The sequence below is a fragment of the Phacochoerus africanus genome, chromosome 3 (assembly GCF_016906955.1).
Source record: "Phacochoerus africanus isolate WHEZ1 chromosome 3, ROS_Pafr_v1, whole genome shotgun sequence".
In the NCBI taxonomy this organism is placed as follows: domain Eukaryota; kingdom Metazoa; phylum Chordata; class Mammalia; order Artiodactyla; family Suidae; genus Phacochoerus; species Phacochoerus africanus.
Genome location: NC_062546.1, coordinates 148363487 through 148378780, shown reverse-complemented (window position 1 = coordinate 148378780; position 15294 = coordinate 148363487). Strand labels below are relative to the sequence as shown.

Sequence of the window (15294 nt, the reverse complement as noted above, 5' to 3'; positions counted from 1 at the left end):
CTCTGGGAGGGGTTTGCTTTTGAGAGGCCAGTTCCTTAATTAACAGGGGCTCATATGTAACCTTCATCACCAGAGCTTAAGAGCCAGCTCTTTTGTGAAAGCCTTCAGCAAAATGTATTTTAGTTTTGCTATTGTTGCTATTATTATTATTAACTATTACAGTATTTAATGGTTCATTTCCCTAATCTAAACTTCAGACCCAGCCATTTCCGGGCATTTCTAGTAGAAAAAGATATGGCGGCTTGCCGCCTCCAGAGGACTGGGCTTGGGAAGGAAGCCATCACCATTCCCGGAGCTCCACATGAAAGTGTTTTTGCCCCTGCACCCGTCCCATGGGAATGGCCATGGATAAAAGTGAGCTGGTACAGAAAGCCAAACTCGCCGAGCAGGCAGAGCTCTATGATGACATGGCTGCGGCCATGAAGGCAGTCACGGAGCAGGGGTATGAACTCTCCAATGAGGAGAGAAATCTGCTCTCTGTTGCCTAAAGAATATCATTGGAGCCCACCTTTCTTCTTGGCATGTCATCTCCAGCATAGAGCAGGAAACAGAGAGGAACCAGGAGCAGCAGCAGATGGGCAAAGAGTACCGTGAGAAGATTGAGGCAGAGCTCAGGACATCTTTAATGATGTTCTGGAGCTTTTGGACAAATACCTAATTCCCAATGCTATATAACCAGAAAGTAAGGTGTTCTACTTGAAAATGAAAGGAGATTATTTTAGATATCTTTCTGAGGTGGCATCTGGAGACAATAAACAAACCACTGTGTAGAACTCCCAGCAGGCTTATCAGGAAGCATTTTATATGGTACTCGTTGCACTTCCTGGATTTGAGTGATTCCTTTTCCATGCTAGGGAAGTTTTCACCTATTATCTCTTCAAATATTTTTTTCTGGCCCTTTCTCCCTTTCTTCTCCTTCTGGCACATCTGTAATAGGGATTTTGGTGCCTTTACTGTTGTCCCAGAGTTCTCTTAGATTGTCTTCATTTTTTTTCAATCTTTTTCTCTTTTTTGTTCCACATTAGTGATTTCCACTAGTCTGTCCTTCAGCTTGCTTATTTGTTCTTCTGCCTCCTGTATTCTGCTCTTTGTTGCTTCTAATGAATTTTTTATTTCAGTTATTGTATTTTGCATCTCTGCTTGCTTAATCCTTAAATCTTGTATTTGTTTGCTCAGTGTTTCTTGTAATTTATCAATCTTTGCCTCCGGTTTATTTCCAATGCCTTGAATCATCTTCACTATCATCAGTCTGGTCTTTTTCATGGAAGTTGATTATCTCCAGATCACTTAGCTTGTTTTCTGGGGTTTTTTCTTGCTCCTTTATCTGAGTCATAATTCTCTGCCTTTTCATTTTGTATAGATTTTTGGTGTGGTCTCCTTTTTGCAGACAATAGAGCCTCTCTTGCTTCTCATGTCTGCCCCACCTTGTGGCCGAAGTTGGTAGGGGGCTTGCTGGAGGCTTCCTGATGGGAGGAACTGGTGCCTGCCCACTAGTAGGTGGAGCTGATTCTTATCTCTCTGGTGGGTAGGGCTTTGTCTCTGGGTGAGATTAGAGGCAGCTGTGTGCCTGGGGGGTCTTTAGGTAGCCTGTTTGCTCATGTGCGGGGCTGTGATCCCACCTGGATTATCATTTGGCCTGGGGCTTCTCAGCCCTGATGGGTGGGGCCAGATTTTTCCAAAATGGCCACCTCTAGAGGAGCATATCCTGATGATCATTCCTGAGACTTTTGCCTCCAATGTCCTTCCCCACAGCGGGTCACAGTCATCCCCTGTTTTCTCAGGAGATCCTCCAAGAACTGCAGTCAGGTCCAACCCAGGTCCCTTTGGAGTCTCTGCTTTGCCCTGGGACCCAGTGCACATGAAAGCCTGTGTGTACCTTTCAAGAATGGGGTCTCTGTTTCCTCCAGGCTCATGGAGCTCCTATGTACAAGTCCCACTGTCCCTGAGTGCCAAATGCTCTGGGGGCTCCTTCTCCCAATGCCAGATCACAAGACATGGGGACCTGACCTGGGCTCAGAACTCTCACGTAGGTGAGTCTCTATGATACAGTTACTTTCCAATCTGTGGGCTGCCCACCTGGTGGGTATGGGGTTGCTTATATCATATAATCGCTCCTCCTACCACCTTCATGTGGCCTCCTCTTTGTCTTCTGAAGTAGGATGTCTTTTTTGATAGTTTGCAGTCTATTTGGTTGAAGGTTGTTTAGCAGTTGTTTGTAATTTTGTTGCTTTTATGTGAGAAGTTGAGCTCCAGTCCTTCTACTCCACCATCTTCATTCATAGCTTTTTTTTTTTTTTTTTTTTTTTTTTCATTTTTGGCTGCCCCGTGGCATCTGGAGTTCCTGGGCCAGGGATCAGATCCAGTCAACCTGCAGTCACCACGTAAGCCACAGATGCTAAATCCTTAACCCACTGTGCCGGGCTGGGATTGAACCCTCATCCCAGCACTCTTAAGACGCTGTTGATCCTGTTGTGCCCCAGCAGGAACTCCAGAAGCATTTGAAATTAGTAAGAAAGAAATGCAGCCTACACACCCAATTTGACTGGGCCTGGCACTGAATTTCTCTGTCTTCTACTATGAGATTCTAAACTCTCCTGAAAATGCTTGCAGCCTGGCAAAAAAGGCATTTGACGAAGCAATTACTGAATTGGACACCCCGAATGAAGAGTCCTACAAAGACAGCACACCCTGATCATGCAGTTGCTTAGGGACAGTCTTTCTCGTGGATGTCAGAAAACCAGGGAGATGAAGGAGATGCTGGGGAGGGAAAGAACTAATTCCTGTCATGCTTCATGACCTCTTCAGTGTCACTCTTTACACTCCATGTATATCCCTTTGTGCAATTAAAAGAAAAAAAAAGAATCTTACACTGACTCACAATTTTTCATAGCCTCAGCCTAGCAAAATGGTCTATGGGATAAACAGCTGGTATTTGGATCTAAAACTCAGATTGGCCATGTAAATGCCATGGCATTCTGAAGTTTTGATTTCGATTAACATTGATGGTATTACTGTGTATTTAATTTTTTTAAAAACTGAACTCTGTAATTATGGGGTTTTGTAATACTGGTAGGAAAAAAATAGACCTGAATTATGTGTAACGTTTTGGAACGTTTAATCCAATAACAAAATAGTCACTGAAATACAGTTCCATAGTAAAGTTGTACAGGTACAGAAAGTTATAGAGATTATATAGTGGCAGTGGTACTTGAAGTGAGACACCTTGTTTGGCATTCGAGTTTCACAATAATTCACAGAAATTCTGCCCGTTCTGTCAGGGCTTGTAGGTACTTGACTGGTTGGGGCTGCTGCCACTCAAAAGTTCATGACTGCAGATGGCCATAGTTATCTTTCTCTGAGAAAACCCAAAGCCAGAAATTAACATTCTTTGTGGCAGATAACTGGGTTATGACACCATGAAAAGGTCTAGTGCTTATAGGTCACATGTGATTCAAACCCTTTTCCTACAGCAGTGTGTTACTGATTGGCAACTTGTGCTTCAGTATTGGAATCTGTTTTCCTTGTAACTGCAATCGAGAGAAGAAAAAAAAGCCCTGTATTTTATGAATGGCCTTATCTGTTTCCTGGGTGATACCTTAAGGATAATGTTCTGCAGAGATTGCCTTTAATTTGAGGAGTTAAGTACTCAGTCTGGGTTCTTCCTAGCTCCAGGCTTTTAAAATTTAAAATCTAAAACTTCTTTCCCACTGTCCTTTTTGACTGTTGACTTTGGTTTTCTCTTCCCTCTCTAAATTTCTGTCCTTTTGCTTCCTCACACCTTTTTTTTTTTTTTTTTTTCCTTTCTGAGATCTCTCTTTGCCGTTTGTTTTTGGTTTAATACTATATGGACAGGGGCCCTGGAGTGGGTGAGAGGCATTGGTGAGCACTTGGGTGAGCCAGCCTTGCTTCAAAGAGTTGAAAAGAGCTTCCCGCGTTACAGCTTTGTCTTCCTCCAGTTCTTTGCATGGTGGTTGCTCTTCAATCCTACCAAGATCTGAATCAAAAAAGTATTTTTAAATGTCCATGCTTTGGAGTTCTCACTGTGGTGCAGTGGTTAACGAATCTGACTAGGAACCATGAGGTTGCGGGTTCAATCCCTGCCCTTGTTCAGTGGGTTAAGGATCCAGTGTTGCCGTGAGCAGTGTGTAGGTCGAAGAGGAGGATCGGATCCCGAGTTGCTGTGGTTGTGGTGTAGGCCAGTGGCTGCTGCTCCGATTGGACCCCTAGCCCGGGAACCTCCATATGCCACGGGAGCAGCCCTAGAAAAGACAAAAAACTAAAAAAAATCTAAAAAAAAAAAAAAAAGTCCATGCTTTCTCCTTGTTACAACCAACCCTGATAATTCTTGTTGGCATCTGTCACCAGCTTTCCCAAGTGTGCCCATCCAGTCAAGTTCATAGACATGTTTCAGCAAGACTCTGTAGCACAGGGGAAGTTGCATGAACACTGCAATGGGGAGAGTCAAGAACAGCCAGGCCTACCAGTCTCACAGCATCCCCCATTCTTCCTCGAACATTTCATATAGCCGTAGTGTCCATCTGTTTGTCCATCTGGTGAAGTGAGAAAAGAAACATTCATGCACTGATTTCAAACAAACCAAAAGAAAAAAAAGGGAAAAAAATCCCTCTCTCCTTTCTAGCTGAACAAGAATGTGCAGTTAATACTTGGCGCTTGAAAATGCAGAAGTGAATGTGGAATGAGCCTGTCTGTTTATCTGGTAGCTCTCTCTTGCTTTGTTTTTCCTTACCAGTTTTCTGCCTCATGTTTGTTTCTGTGATGGTTATATTGCCTAGCAAGCACACTCATGGTTGTGAAAATAGTATAGCAAAAAAAAAAAAAAGCAAAAACCCCAGTTATTGATGTATTAGATTTGTGTATGTCTTTTAAACAGTTCCAGTTTCCACCTTCCATGGAATAATCAGAAAAAGTGTAAAATCTCAAGAGTGAAATAAAAAATTATATCAGTTAAAAAAAAAAGAAAAATATATGTCCTTTACGTAAGATATCTTCAGAGTTTGAGCATTGTGGCTAATAAACCTTCTGCTCTCTCTTACAGAAATCGAATAATCCAGTTCTATAAACTAAATAATCCCATTCTCATTTATCAGCCCCCTAACATTTCTAAATTCTCCCCTAAATGGTCAGCCAATTACTCATATCCATTTTTAAATATACAGCTCCAAAGCGGGGCTTAGTGCTTTAGAGGGGGTATCCTGAGGAAGATGGAAAGATGATCTCACTTGTTCTTAAGGATTTGTTGAAGGCTCCTCATGCCAGACTCTGCTAGGGAAAATAGCAAAATAAAAACAAATCTGAGGGAGAGAAAGACTTGCCAACAAATCAAGGCAATACAGTGTGCTATTGCCAACATGAGTGCATACAACATGCACTTGTATGTCATAATCCTAATTCTGTATCCATTGTCAGAATAGTATTTTAAGCTGATTTGCAGTGTCTATTGGTAGTCTGATTTCTATCCAAGTCCTGTCTAATTCTGTATCTCCCACAATCCAGGTAAACTTAGAGCATATTTTTCATACTGTTTAATTCTGAATTTTGCTGCTGGATATTTGTATAGTTTTATTGTTATTTTAGGAGTTTCCGTCATGGCTCATTGGTTAATGAATCCGACTAGGAACCATGAGGTTGAGGGTTCAATCCCTGGCCTTGCTCAGTGGGTTAAGGATCTGGCATTGCTGTGAGCTGTGGTGTAGGTCAAAGAGGTGGCTCAGATCCTGTGTTGCTGTGGCTGTGGCATAGGCTGGTGGCTACAGCTCTGATTAGACCCCTAGCCTGGGAACCTCCATATGCTGTGGGTGCAGCCCTGGAAAAGATAAAAAAAAAAAAAAAAAAAAGGCTGTAGTTAGCTAATGAACACTTACCTGCTCCTGGTCATATTTTCTCAGTATGTCTAATAGGAGAGGATCAAAAGCCCTCTTAAAAGTCAAGCTAGGTTTCATCAATTTATTTTCTGTGACCTGCTAGGCCTGCCACTCTGCTATGTAAGAAGATGTATATTACCAGGACAGGAAAAGTTCATTGTGAAGTCATATTGGTTATTCATGATCATATAATTGCAAACACCCTCAAGAGTCTGGTTATTTTGGTCCTTTTTTCAGTCTTTAGGTATCTACTCAGTTCTCTGATCATCACAGCCAAAGTAGAGATAATAATTGTGTCATTTAATGTTGTCGGATGAAAAAAAAATCACAGCAAGTGCTATCTCAGGAGTGGGACAAGGCCTTCATCCTGGTCACAATCTATGATGTGTCAGCACTAGCTCCTTTAGAGTCCAGCACTAATCATGGCACAATGGAAGCTTTTATTTGGTCACCATGGGTCAGTTTTCAGCATTTATTGATTTGCAATACACCACTCAGCTTTATTGTCGTAAAATAGGACATGATAGATGGCAAGTTGATAAAAAAACAAGGCAAAACAAAACAGCAAACAAACATATGTGATTCTGCTATCTAAAGATTAAGATTGTTAAGATTTTGGTATACACATGTATATGTGGGCCTGTGAGTGTAAAATGTGTATTTTACAAATACATATTATTTTGGAGCTTGCTTTTTTTCATTTAGATCTATATAGAGTTCATTATTAGAAGGTAATGCACATCATATAACCACAAAATTCAATTTTTCAATATCAAATCTCAATTGTGTGTTATTTTATTGTTTAATAATACTGCCCTAATTCCCTTAAAAACAAAACAAAACAAAACTCTCCTTCACACACACCTCTCTTGTGGCATTATTTCTTTTTAAATTTAAGTAGAGTCCTCTTAGTAACTGGGGTGTCTGAAGAAGCATCTGCTCATGATTCATTCTTATGTTCCTTAAATTTTAGCTGCATAATAAATATTTATTGAATAAATACATAAGTAAACTTTAGCAATGAGAATTGACATCCTGAACCTTTGTATTTTGATCTTAGAGTTATGCCTCTGATTTTAGTTGGTATTTCAGTTTACCCAGGGACAGATGGAAAGTAAAGAAACTTCTCACTTGGCTGGTATGAAGTATGCTGCAGAAGGCAAGGTACCACATGACTGAAAACAATTTCTGTCTTTTTTCTTTTTTGGTCTTTTTAGGGCCGCACCTAAATTCGGAGGTTCCCAGGCTAGGGGTCAAATTGGAGCTGTAGCCGCTGACCTATACCACAGCCACAGCAACTCGGGATCTGAGTTGTGTCTGTGACCTACACCGCAACTCATAGCGACTCTAGATCCTTAACCCACTGAGGGAGGCCAGGGATCAAACCTGTGTCCTCAAGGGCACTAGTCAGGTTCGTTTCCATTGAGCCACGATGGGAACTCCAACAATTTCTTAATGTTAACTTTTTTTTTGGATGAAGCTCTTTCTGATGTACTACAAAATTTTATTATTTTTTTAGTAAATGAAACATTAGAGTGAATGTTTATAAAATATAAAAAAAGAAAAAACCAACTTATAATTCTGCTACCCAGAAATAAACCTTATTATTACTTTGATGTGTGCCCTTCTAACCTTTCTTTTCTATGTATTCCTATGCATGTAAAATGTGATTTTCATTAAAATGGAATCATAATGGTTTACTATATATAAATACCTTTTCTCACTAATATAAAATTTTTTACATGACAAATGTATGCCTTATAACCAATGTTGACAGTTTTATAGTATTCCTTTATGGTAATATACTATAATTTATTTACTTTATCTTCCCCTTGTTGAGTATTTAAGTTGTTATCTACTTTATATGTTAACAACATTGTAAAAAATAACCTGTTTCATATGTCTTTGAGTACTTGTCAAGGAGAGGTTTTAAACACCCTCTTTAATACTACCAAAGGTTAGGTAAGCTTATAGTCTCTTTTCCTTTCATCACGAAATAAAAATAAAATATAGTTTACCCAAATTTCTTCAATGTATGAGATGGCCTGAGATTTAAAAAATAATTATTAAACCAGGGCATGCTACCCTGTTTGATGGTAATAGAATTACATTCTGTCTCAAACTGATTCTAGAAGACTTGTTTGGCTACTTTTGGTCTTTTGCGGCATGCAAAGTGACCTTCTTTCTCAGCCATATAAACTAAAAAAATAAGAATCTAAATGTTCACATTTTCTGGAAGAAGTTAAAACCTGACTAAATCTTTGTGTAATTTCATAAAACTTATAGGATTGTAGGGAGATCAGTTTCTGTGATCAAGTCTGTTCCCCAGTTTCCCTTTGTAAGTGGGAACAGCATGAATCATTCTACTTAGAGGTTGGTGAGAGTAACAACAAATGGGAATAGCAGAGTCACCATATTTGGCTGTGAGAATGTGGGCAGTATTACAGCATTGCCTTCAATTAGAAAATGTAATGCAAGTTGCATCCATACTTGTGGATGTCATTTTTTTCCCTTGTCATTTAAGAAAATTTTATTCAGTTTTTAAAGGGTACACGCCATTTAAAGTTATTACAAGGAGGTCCTGTCATGGCTCAGTGGAAACAAATCTGACTAGCATCCATGAGGACGCAGGTTCAATCCCTGGCCTCGTTCAGTGGGTTAAGGATCCAGTGTTGCCGTGAGCTGAGGTGTAGGTCACAAATGTGACTCGGATCTACTCCTGCTCCTGTTCTACCCCTAGCCTGGGAACCTCCATAATGCCGAGGGTACAGCCCTAAAAAGACAAAAAAAAAAAAAAGTTATTATAAAATATTGTCTATATTCTCTGTATTGTGCAATGTGTCCTTGGGCCTATCTTTTCATTCTTTCTTTCTTTTTGCCACAGCGTGCAGCAGCTTGTTGTAGAATCTTAGTTCCCAGACCAGGGATTGCACCCAGACTGCAGTGGTGAAAGCACCAAGTCCTAACCACCAGACCATGAGGGAACTTCCTGATATTGTTATTAATTTATTTATTTTTGTTTTTTAAGGCCACACCTGCCACATATGGAGGTTCCCAGGCTAGCAGACCAGGCTAGCTGCTAGCTTAGGCCACAGACACAGCAAGGCCAGATCTCAGCAGCAGCTTGCAGCAATGCTGGATCCTTTAACCCAATGAGTAAAGCCAGGGATGGAACCTGCGTCCTCTTGACTTCTATTTAGTTCTTAACCAGATGAGTCACAATGGGAACTCCTATGATGTTGTTATTTTTAGTAATAGCACTTGTGTTTGCCTCAGATGTTGCTCTAATGCTAAACATTGTTTATAAGTAAGCTCATGTCTACACTTGAGCAAAATATTTCTGGAGTTCCCATTGTGGCTCAGTGGTAACAAACCCAACTAGTATCCATGAGCATGTGGCTTCGATCCCTGACCTTGCTCAGTGGGTTAAAGACATGGCATTGCTGTGAGCTGTGGTGTAGGCTGGCAGCTGCAGCTCTGATTCAACCCCTAGCCTGGGATCTTCCATATGCCGCAAGTGGCCCTGAAGAGCAAAAAAAGAACAACCCAACATTTCTGAGCAGGAGGATGGCATAATAGGGTCACTGGGTGTGGAGTAAGAAGATTAGAAACTCTAGCACTTTTTGTGTTGTCATACTGGCCAAGTCATATAACCTTTCTGGCCTTACCTTCTTAATCTATATTAAAAAAATGTAATATTTATCAAGTGTTTACTAAATGATAGGTTCTTTCTGAGTGTTCCTCCGAAAGCCCAAATAAATATTTACATTATTTTATTTAACCCTCATGAAACCAATGAGGTAAATGTCATTATTACCCAATTTTATAGATGAGAATACCGAGCTCTCAGGGGTAGTCTATTTGGTCAGCTTAACAAAATAGAAAGTGATGGAGTCAGGATTTGAACCCTGACCATCGAATCCCACTGTATGAGCTCTTAACCACAGCACTAGGTTGCCTGTCTCTTTAAAATAGAAAGTAGTACTGTATGACCTTCTCAACGCCTTCTTTCTGTAACTCAGATGAAGCTCTAACATCAAGTATTTCTCCTAAAAGTGAAAAATGAACTGGCTTTTGGATGACTTATACACCCCCAAGCATCCTTGTAATCTGCCTTTTTAAACTTTTCTTTCTTTTGTCTTTTTAGGGCTGCACCCTTGGCATATGGAGGTTCCCAGGCTAGGGGCCTAATCAGAACTGTTGCCGCCGGCCTATGCCAGAACCACAGCAACGCCAGATCCGAGCCATGTCTGTGACCTACACCACAGCTCACAGCAACACTGGATCCTTAACCCACTGAGCGAGGCCAGGGATGGAACCCATAACCTCATGGTTCCTAGTCGGATTGGTTTCTGCTGCATCAAGATGGGAACTGCTGCCTTTTTAAACTTTTTAATCCAGATGTTTTATATTCTCTGTCCCACCCTCTGTGTTTTGACACTAGTCAGATCTAGGTGGAGAAATCAGAATCTACAGATGTTCACCTGGAACTATCATAGTTAAACATCTTTAAAGAAAATTATGCTTATTACTAGGTAAGAACTTTGAAAATCAGGATTGCAATATTTATCTATTTTGATAGCATCTGCTATGCTAGATTTTAAAAGAGCTTTAGCCATCTGGTTTGGCTTAGAGGAAGCACTTAAGTAACATGAATTTTGGGAATGAGTGAGAAAAGAAAAAGATGCTACTGTTCTTGTTTAAAGTAAACCACTATTAATTGGAGATTGTCATATTTTACAATTGGGGAACTAGAGAATAAAAAAAGATGATTATTTTTATTTTAAAGAAATCAATGCTGTTAATTGAGATTGGGTCCTATTCAAAAGCTGAGGGAAATAGGTGATTACTATTTAGTTTTGTAACACTGAATAATATTGTTTTGTTGATTAGAGAAATTCCCCCAAATAACCTGCCAAGAAGAAGTGGCCCAGGTTGTGATATCTCAAATTTAAAACAATTAGAAATTGACTAAGTTTCATCATGCTTTTAGTACTTAGTAAAATCATTATGTTAGCAGAAATAAATGTACAAACCCTTCTTGGATTTTCTCACAGCAATTTGGAACATTAGTTAAAAGTTGTGGGTCTGGTTGCCTAGGACTTACAGTCTCTTGCAGTTGAGCAGTTGTGTAGTTGTTGGGGTTGTTTGTCCTAGAAGACCATGAAAGAATGATCTGCAAAGCACATCCCAGCGAGGGTAGTGGTAAGAGGTAAGAAGGAAGAAAAGAAACTTGGTTAACCAATTTAGTCTGAAGAAAAAGATGAAAGACATCTGAGTCTTAGACCAAAGAATGAGGTAAACTCAGTTCTTATGAAAAGGCATTGTGGGCTCTTTGGGGCCCCCCAGAGCAGACGAGGCCTCTGCTTTGTGGGTCTCATTGGGAACAGTCATGCAGTAAGTGGTAGTGAAGGAGGCTTCGTGAACCCTGCTTGAGTCTGGGAACTGACAGCTCCAGAGGGCCAGTGTGTAGGGGGAGAACTGTATGTTGAAGAAGCAGCACAGGATAGGAAATGGTTGGCTGGGCTCAGATGCCAGTGCTGTGGCTTGCTGGCTGTTACCTGGGTGTCTGTTACCCAATCTGTGCTCAGTTTCCTCTTAAACAAAACAAGGAGTTTGATATTGGATCCTGGGTCAACAGTCACTGTGATCATCCCCAAATTTGGGAGGTCTTGGTCACAGGAAGCATGAGGACTGGGAGCTTTGTTTGTACTGAATGACTAGAGCACAGTGGCTAAAGGAAAAACCTTGTCTTGAGGCTTGTGCTTTGTGTCACTGGGACCACTCAAGGGCAGGGGTAGGGAATGGGAGGGTGGCTATTGACATTAATGCCAAGATTTTTCAAAGCTTATTTTGATATGTTGCTACATTTTTTTTTTTTCTTTTTAAGTCTGCACCTGTGGCATATGGAAGTTCCTGGTCTAGGGATTGAATTGCAGCTGTAGCTGCCAGCCTATGCCGTAGCCACAACAATGCCATATCTAAGACATGTCTGTGACCTACACCACAGCTCTTGGCAATGCTGGATCCTTTAACCCCCTGAGCAAGGCCAGGGATGGAACCCACATCCTCATGGATACTAGTCAGATTCTTAACCCACTGAGCCACAGTGAGAACGCCTATTCTTTCTTAAATTCTTTATTTTTGGTGGTTTTTTTTTTTAAGGGCTGCACCTGTGGCATGTGGAAGTTCCCAGGCTAGGGGTCGAATTGGAGCTATAGCTGCCGGCCTACACCACAGCTCACTGCAATGTTGAATCCTTAACCCCCTGAGCAAGGCCAGGGATCGAACTTATGTCCTCATGGATGCTAGTCAGTTCGTTTCCCCTGACCCACGATGGGAACTTCTCTTTCTTAAATTCTTAAACTGGGCTTGTATTTGTACATATTCCTGTGAACCTATTTATATTTTGGAATTTTCAGTAGAAAGAAATGCTATCAGTTAATCAGTTAATATTTGAGGTCAATAGGCATTCTGAGAAAAAGGAGTTACTTTTGTTCTTGATCTGATTCTAGAGTTATCAATAAACAAAGAAAGTTATGCTAATACAGTCATCAGAAAACTGTAAGTAAAATTCTTTTTTTTTTTGTCATCTCTAGAGTTGCTCCTGCGGCATATGGAGGTTCCCAAGCTAGGGGTCTAATTGGAGCTGTACACCCTGGCCTACACCAGAGCCACAGCAACTGGGGATCCAAGCCACGTCTGCGACCTACACCACAGCTCACGGCAATGCCGGATCTTTAACCCGCTGAACGAGGTCAGGGACTGAACCTGCCACCTCTTGGTTCCTAGCTGGATTCGTTAACCACTGCACCATGACAGGAACTCCTAAAATTCTTGATATTTGGTTCTATAAAATATGAGTCTTAGCTATTTATCTTATTCTTTACCTTTTCACCGTTGAAATTAAGGTATTTACAAGCCTCAGAAAACAGTATCCTTTCTATAACAAAATGATAAATTATTTAAAACATTTATATTTTATTTAAATTTATTTAAGATTAGGAGTTCCCGTCGTGGCGTAGTGGTTAACAAATCTGACTAGGAACCATGAGGTTGCAGGTTCGATCCCGGGCCTTGCTCAGTGGGTTAAGGATCCGGCGTTGCCGTGAGCTGTGGTGTAGGTTGCAGACGCGGCTCGGATCCCGCATTGCTGTGGCTCTGGCACAGGCCGGTGGCTACAGCTCTGATTCGACCCCTAGCCTGGGAACCTCCACATGCCTCAGGAGCGGCCCAAGAAATAGCAAAAAGACAAAAAAAAATTATTTAAGATTATTAAAACCAAGCCACACTATTGTAATAGCTAACAATTCTATGAAGTGCTTTCTACTTGAGAAATTTGGAAGACAAATTCCAAATAAGCAAGTGTTTGGAAAGCAAATATTTTCCTTCTTGCCCATGTAAAAAATGGATAATTAATCATTTTTTAATTTGTTTTTGAACGGGTATGATCCAGAAATGCTTCTTATGAAAAATTCTGGCTTGGTCTGCAGTTTCTCTTTGATCCAATTCTGCATGTGGAGGACTGGCCAATATCTTGTTCAGACTCCTCAGTGTTCCCCAAAGATTTCAACTTTATCATCAGCTGATTTGGTCACTGATAGCTACAGATTCACTTCAGCCACCAATCAGGAGTATTCGTGTTGCAGGTCACTGTCTAGGAGTATCTGTTGTTTAACTCTTATCAACTCTCATTCAGTTTAAAGTAGGAGTTGGCAAACCTTTTCTATAAAGGGCCAGATAAAAATATTTTGGCTTTGCCAGTCATATGGTCTCTGTTGCAACTATTTAACTCTGCTGTTGTGTAGTGCAGAAGCAGCCAGGGATGATATATAAGCAAATGAGTGTGCCTGTGCTCCAATAAAACTTTAATTTGTGGAGGTCGAAATTTGAATTTCATAAAATTTTCATGTGTTGCAAAACATTATTCCTCTTTTGATTTTTTTCAACCATAAAAAGTAGAAATCATTCTTAGCTCATGGGTCTTGTAAAAAGAAGTGGTGAAACAGACTTCACCTGCAGGCTGTATTTTGCTGAACCTTGGATTTAGAAAAGTGAAGTTATGAAGAAATGTTCAAAAGACACAACTGATCATTTGTGGCTGAACCTGTTTAAGTTCTAGCCAGTGGAATATGAGCAGAAGTGATCACTTCTGAGCCTGGCTCAGAAAAACCTCTCATATATTGTTCTCTATGCTTTTTTCCCATATATTGAATATGGTAGGGCCTCAGGATGGAAGGAACCTGGTTCCCATTTTGGATTTACATGAATGAGAAATAAACTTCTAGTCCCAAATTTTCCCAAGTCAGCGTTAAGCCATTGAGATTTTCAGGGCTTTCTATTTTAGCAATTAGTATCTTAACTAATATGTCATTAATTCTTCCAGATATTTTTGGTTTGACTCATACTAATTTTTTTTTTCTTTTGTCTTTTGTCTTCTTAGGGCCGCACCCGAGGCATATGGAGCTTCCCAGGCTAGGGGTCGAATTGGAGCTGTAGCTGCTAGCCTATGCCAGAGGCACAGCAACACCAGATCCGAGCTGCATCTGCAACCTACACCACAGCTCATGGCAACACCGGATCCTTAACCCACTGAGTGAGGCCAGAGATCGAACCCGCAACCTCATGGTTTCTAGTCAATTCATTTCTGCTGCACCATGATGGGAACTCCAACTCCTATGCTAATTTGGACTCTCAAAGACTACATACTTGGATGGACTCTCTTTTTTTTGTCTCCTTCTCTCCGTTTCATTTTCTCCTCACATTTAACTGGGTGATGTTAGTTACTTTCCATTAGTTTGGTAGCCATTAGATTTCACTGAAAGCTGTTACAAGAAACGAGATCCACAGCTTTTACCACAGCGATCTTGGTGAGGGAGCCATCCCCAGTGTGAAGCCCACCTGAGAAATTGCTTTGGAACTCAGGGCCAGGAAAAAGCTTATCCTGATTGTATTCCCTTTTCCCTTTTCCCTCTGGTTGCCAAGAAGCTCAGAGCCAAATTTTTGGCTTAACATTAATAACTTTGTGGGACCCTATGGCCTACATATCTGCGTTCTCAGTTTCCTTCTGGTCTTGACCTTCTATTCTGCTCTGTGTTTTCCTTGTTCCTGATTTTTTTGTTATTTATATTTTTCAATTTTATTGCTTGTTTTCTTATAAGCTTCCTCAGATTCTTTGTGGAACAAGGTGGGGTAAATAAAAAATGGCTTCAACTTAGTAATAGAATACAACAAAAGCATTCCTTAATCACCAATTTAGTGGTCTGGTAATTAGAACTTCAAATTTATTTTTTGGGCTCCCTCTTTAGTCATTGTGTCTCATGGTTTGGTGAAGGAATGGTTTTGCAATTATGAAAGCTGAAGGCCTTCGTATTCCTCCATTCTACCTTAAAGGAAAGAGAATGTTATTTTA

General features: G+C 40.5%; 1 pseudogene; it reads left to right on the top strand.

Annotated features, from left to right (window-relative positions):
* The first annotated feature begins 338 nt into the window (after positions 1-338).
* LOC125122234 (14-3-3 protein beta/alpha-like) lies at positions 339-2777 on the top strand (annotated as a pseudogene).
* The last annotated feature ends 12517 nt before the right edge of the window (positions 2778-15294 follow it).